Below are 5000 nucleotides of genomic sequence, written 5' to 3' on the forward strand. Positions count from 1 at the left end.
TGGGAAGGAAGGTCTGTGGTCATCGAGTTCAAATCGTGAAGGTTTTATTCTTTTATTTTCAGCGTTTTGATTTCGTTATTTTCGTTTCTTACTTATTGTGAGACGCTGAATGCTTCGTATCTGTGTTTTTGCTTTGAAAGGTTAACATTTACGGTTGGAACTGGCGAGGATCAAACAACTATCAGCCCTTACCATTTGATGAATTTGTTTTTCAATCATCGCAGTAATGATAAGTATTTTATAGATGAAATTCTTAGAAACCAAGCGTATTTAAACACCCATAATTTTTATTAGACATTTTTTTGTTGATGTCATAAATGACTCTTGTGTCTGGAAGCTAACAACACAAATTTGATCCTGACCAAAGATTGACGAAAATGCGGAAGGTTTGAATCATTCGCCAAAGGCCACCGAACTCTTCCAAAAATGTTATTTGTCTCTCTCTCATACGTAATAATAATAATAATAATAATAATAATAATAATAATAATAATAATAATAATAATAATAATAATAATAAAAATAATAATATTAATAATAATAATAATAATGAAAGTTCAACAGCCTCCCATCAGACTTCGCCAGCCTCTCTTCTCGAATGGATTCATTGTGTTACTCGATTTGATTAGAGTAACAAGTTGAAAAGCTAGATGCTGGACTTCCTCGTATTGGTTGTTTCCATTAGGTGCTCTTGGCTGTCCACTTTGGCAGCTGCGACCAGAGCTGATAATTATGCTGTAAAGTTGGTGTACTTATTGCCTGTATATGGATACAATTCCAGGTGGTTACTTGGTTGGTTCCCAGTAGGATGCCTTCGGGTCATTTACTATCATATTCCCCCACACCAACCCCCTCCTAGGGGGAGGTTCCGTCAATGGACCTCATGCGGTGCACTGTAGGCATTACTTAAGATTCTTTGCAGCGTGCCTTCGGCCCTTAGCTGCAATCACTTTCGTTCCTTTTACTGTGTCTCCTTTCTTATTCTCTTTCTTCATCTTACTTTCCACCCTCTTCTAACACTTGATTCATAGTGCAACAGCTTTGAGGTTTTCCTCTCGTTACATCTTTCAAACCTTTGACTGTCAATTTCCATTTCAGCGCTGAATGACCTCATAAGTGCCAGTGCTTGGCCTTTGACCTAAATTCTATATTCAACTCAACTCGACTATCATGTTTCCCAACGATTTTACATTGTGACAAACACTGATTACTTTGACAATTCTTTAATATAATAATTTATAGCCGTCAAGCATCTAGTGAAGCTAAAAATAGGCTCAGTGGCGTTTCAGCCAGCCATTAACTAGTCTGTTCCAAAACCTGGTTCTCTGTTGTGAGATCTTATTACTGCAGATTTTTCTGTCAGCGTCTAGCTCGTTTTCCCGTCACCCGTCACGATCATTTCATTCGTGCTTTCCTTTGCGTTAGGAATTTCTGTTGGAACTTATTTTTGAAAAAAATGAATCGTAGTTCGTCATTTATGAGGATGTTTCTATATAACTTTTCTCAGTATAGTACTCATGTTAGCGGAGTGAGCCAATACTTTTATAGGCATGACGAAGCCGTTCATTGACCTCGCAGATTTCATGTAAAATTTCCAAACTTCAAATGTTTTGTGAGAACATGATTTTCAGGTCAATGTTGTCAAATGGCGTGCTCCAGCCTGAGGTCAAGAGGTATGAAATGTTAAGGTCAATACATCTAAACCCTGGTGTCTGTCCACTCCCTCTCCTTTAGATAGCTGGGCTGAATTTCGTGGAGTTGTAGGATGAAAAGATAAGTGCAACTATCTCTCTTGACATGTCATAAGTCCTCTCATGAACAACGATCCATATCCCGAATGTCAAAGCACAACAGACGGTAACAATGAGTATCATTGAGCAAAGAAAAGTTTTCGGAAATCCGTTTGTCTCATTCAGGTATTTTTTGTCATCACAGTTCTTGTTTATTTTTTAGATAAGTAATTTGCAGTTGCAAAATGACAGGTATGCATTTAGCCATCGACTATTATCAATATGTAAATAGCTATTGAAGAAGACAATATACTGTATAAGCTCCTTTCATCTGAGAATTTACATTGCGTGTTCGACCAGATTTGTTCTCGTTACAATTGATTAGTCAAATACTGCTTTGTTACAACATATTTAACTGTTCGGGACATTTTCCTAGAGTCATTCAAATATTGTACAAGAACAGACAATTTATACTGGCTACTTCGCTCTTGCTATTTTTCAGAAGAAATTGTTCTTCTATTGTTAGACGATTTTTATAACCAAAAAGCACAAACTGAGGAACAAAATAAATACTCCATCGAAACAGGAGAGATTGCTGAACGTCGAATCTCCGGACTTTAAAAAACGTGGTCTTTTTTCGGATGGTCAAGGAGAACGGATTGCTTTGATTGACTCTCGTAGATTTTGTTTGTTTTCCACTTTTGGTGTTAAAACGAATTTGATATTCATTCGTTCATTCGCAATTGCATTTCCTTTTCTCCGTAAAGTTTTGGCAGAAGTGCAATATTGGCCCGGAAGTTTGAATTAGTTTTTGAAGTATTCCTGAACTGAAAGTAATTTAAAAGCCAAGGGATTCTTGCGTGGAAATTGAAGTAAACTTTATCGTCTATTGACTTTGATCTGTCCTTTTCATGATGCTTTCACGAAGCTTTTTTTTTTTTCGTTTCAGTACATAATGACTGTACGACGTTTCCACTGTATTTAGAGAAAAGAGTTGGTAAAGGATTCCCCTCTTACTTGGTGATGATGATCAGATGGCAATAGTTGTATTTTCAATAATGCAATTGAGTATAAGTGATGCATATGTCGGATGTTTGATATACAAGTTTTGAATCTCATATTTATCCTCCTCAATTATAGAAATGTTAATGTCATAAACGCTTCAAGGCATTCACTTCAATGATGTCTGGGATTGTATTGAAGCTATTGACATATCTTAATCATCACTATGACTTCCGAAATGAATCGCAAGGCTGCATATAACCCCTGAAAAATGCACATATCATGTTTGTTGTCACAGACAGCGATGTGATTTAACAAGATAAATGAAAAGCTGCCTCAGGGAGTGGCTGACGAAGGCAAATCATTCAGTGCTGAACTCGTCAAGGGCCGAGCGACACTGCTGCTTATACCGGGCTGTTGACAGTGCACGAATGCTTACAGCGAGTGTTTCAAGTGTTTGTTAGTGTTCTATCTGAGAGCAGAAGTCGCTAGTACTTTCGTTTCTTGTTGATATCCAAGGAATGCATAGACTAAAGTGATATTCTGGTGCCTAGGAAGCTTGGAGGTAACGCATACGTGGACTGTTAACACCCCGGGCCCGGTGCTGAGCGCATACGAGGATTTAGACCGGGTAGGTAGCTACTCTTCTTCGCTCGCTGAATTTTGTGTTCCGTTTCCACTGCACGGATTCGTCATCATTTAGTAAGGCGTTTTGTACTTTAAATTTGTTGGTCCTTAACAGCCTGTGATCTATTATCCTTCATTGCTATTGTTATATGTTATTGTCTAGACATGAATCAGAACATCTCATAGGTATGGTAGATATCACTGAAAGAACGATACATTTACTCTAAAGATAATGATTAAAATTCCTCCTCGAGGACGCGCTGTCAGTAAAGATCTTGAGCCTCTCTTCTTAATGGGTTCGTTCATTACGACCGAGGATAAGAGCCATGTGTCGAGCGCCGGGATGGATGATATGATTGTGTTGTTTGTTTATCGTATAGGTCTTGCCTTATGGGAAATTATTTTCATATTTCCTTGGTGTTGGTTGATACTCCTTTGTGTCACGGTAGACTCACATTTAAGTATAGTACTTTGCAAGGAACATTGCACTGAGATAGTCACCGGCTTTGTTTGAAGAAGTGATTTGTTTGAGCGAACGGAAGGTGACTGATGATGCAACAATGAGTGAATGATCAAATAGATGCCCTTCATTAAGGAAAGTTGAGCGCATGACTCAGTTTCAATCTGTTCAGCCGCCCATGTCACAAAATTAGCGTTAATTGTATCAGGCGGCAGAAGTCGTTGACTTCATTTGTATTCCTTACAGTAAATTGTTATCCGCTTTCCTTTGGTAAATACTGGATACCCAACTCATATACATAAAGTCGCTGAATGTTTTCCGTTTTTGAAATTAGATATTTATGGAAGTATAAGTGAAATAAATGAAATATAATAATTTGGTAAAAAAATAAAAGATAAATATGCATTTGCTTAATCTAAATTATCCAAGCTTAAAGACCTGATTATTTCTCAGGGCAGCTATTTAGAAAACATGCAAAAGAGTTGTACTTGCATTGTCACCACAGAACACTTTCTAATGCAAACACTTGTTCGGTATTCAGTTTGTACACACACGGCGGCTAGAAACAAGAAACACACGCTGCTGCTTCTGTTGGATTGGAGCGGTTTTGGTGCCTACCTACTGGGATTCACTTCACAGGGGGAGGGGGAATGCATGCGTTAGGCCGCTGGCGTCTTTGTCATTTCATTCGCGTTAACATAGGTACAAAAATTGAAAGGGCATATTTCGATTTACGTGATCAGTGTAAGTTTGAGCTTCTCATAAAGGAGTTTTTCATATAATATAAAAATAAATATATATATATATATATAATTACATAATATATATATATATATATATATTATATATAATATATATTATATATATATATATAATATACATACAATACCATACATACATCATAACCCAGCGTACCATACAATACATTAACGTACATATATATATATATATATATATATATATATATATATATATATATATATATATACGTATATATATGTGTGTGTGTGTAACGCGAGTTTATATAAATATTTTGGGAAATAAAAGAAAAAGTCATTTTGAGCAGAAAATGTTTTATATTAGCGCTGCTTTCATAAGAGCGAGGTTGGTAGCAGGAGGTCGGATTAGCCTGGGATGTTGGGGGTTGGGGAGAGTGAGCGGACAATCTACCACACTGCCAC

General features: G+C 36.9%; 1 protein-coding gene across 4 annotated transcripts in view; it reads left to right on the forward strand.

Annotated features, from left to right (window-relative positions):
• The window catches only part of LOC135217998 (DIS3-like exonuclease 2), a 445369-nt gene that overhangs the window by 77146 nt on the left and 363223 nt on the right, over positions 1-5000 (forward strand). The window contains exon 1 of one of the 4 annotated variants that reach the window (XM_064254139.1): positions 3150-3363. The exons of 2 other annotated variants lie outside the window; for them this stretch is intronic. The gene's annotated coding sequence lies outside the window, so the exon portion shown is untranslated. Of the gene's footprint in view, positions 1-3149; positions 3364-5000 lie in introns of those variants that run through there. One more of the 4 variants, XM_064254141.1, reaches the window with a different exon arrangement.

Source organism: Macrobrachium nipponense, chromosome 9 (genome assembly GCF_015104395.2).
Source record: "Macrobrachium nipponense isolate FS-2020 chromosome 9, ASM1510439v2, whole genome shotgun sequence".
NCBI classification, from domain to species: domain Eukaryota; kingdom Metazoa; phylum Arthropoda; class Malacostraca; order Decapoda; family Palaemonidae; genus Macrobrachium; species Macrobrachium nipponense.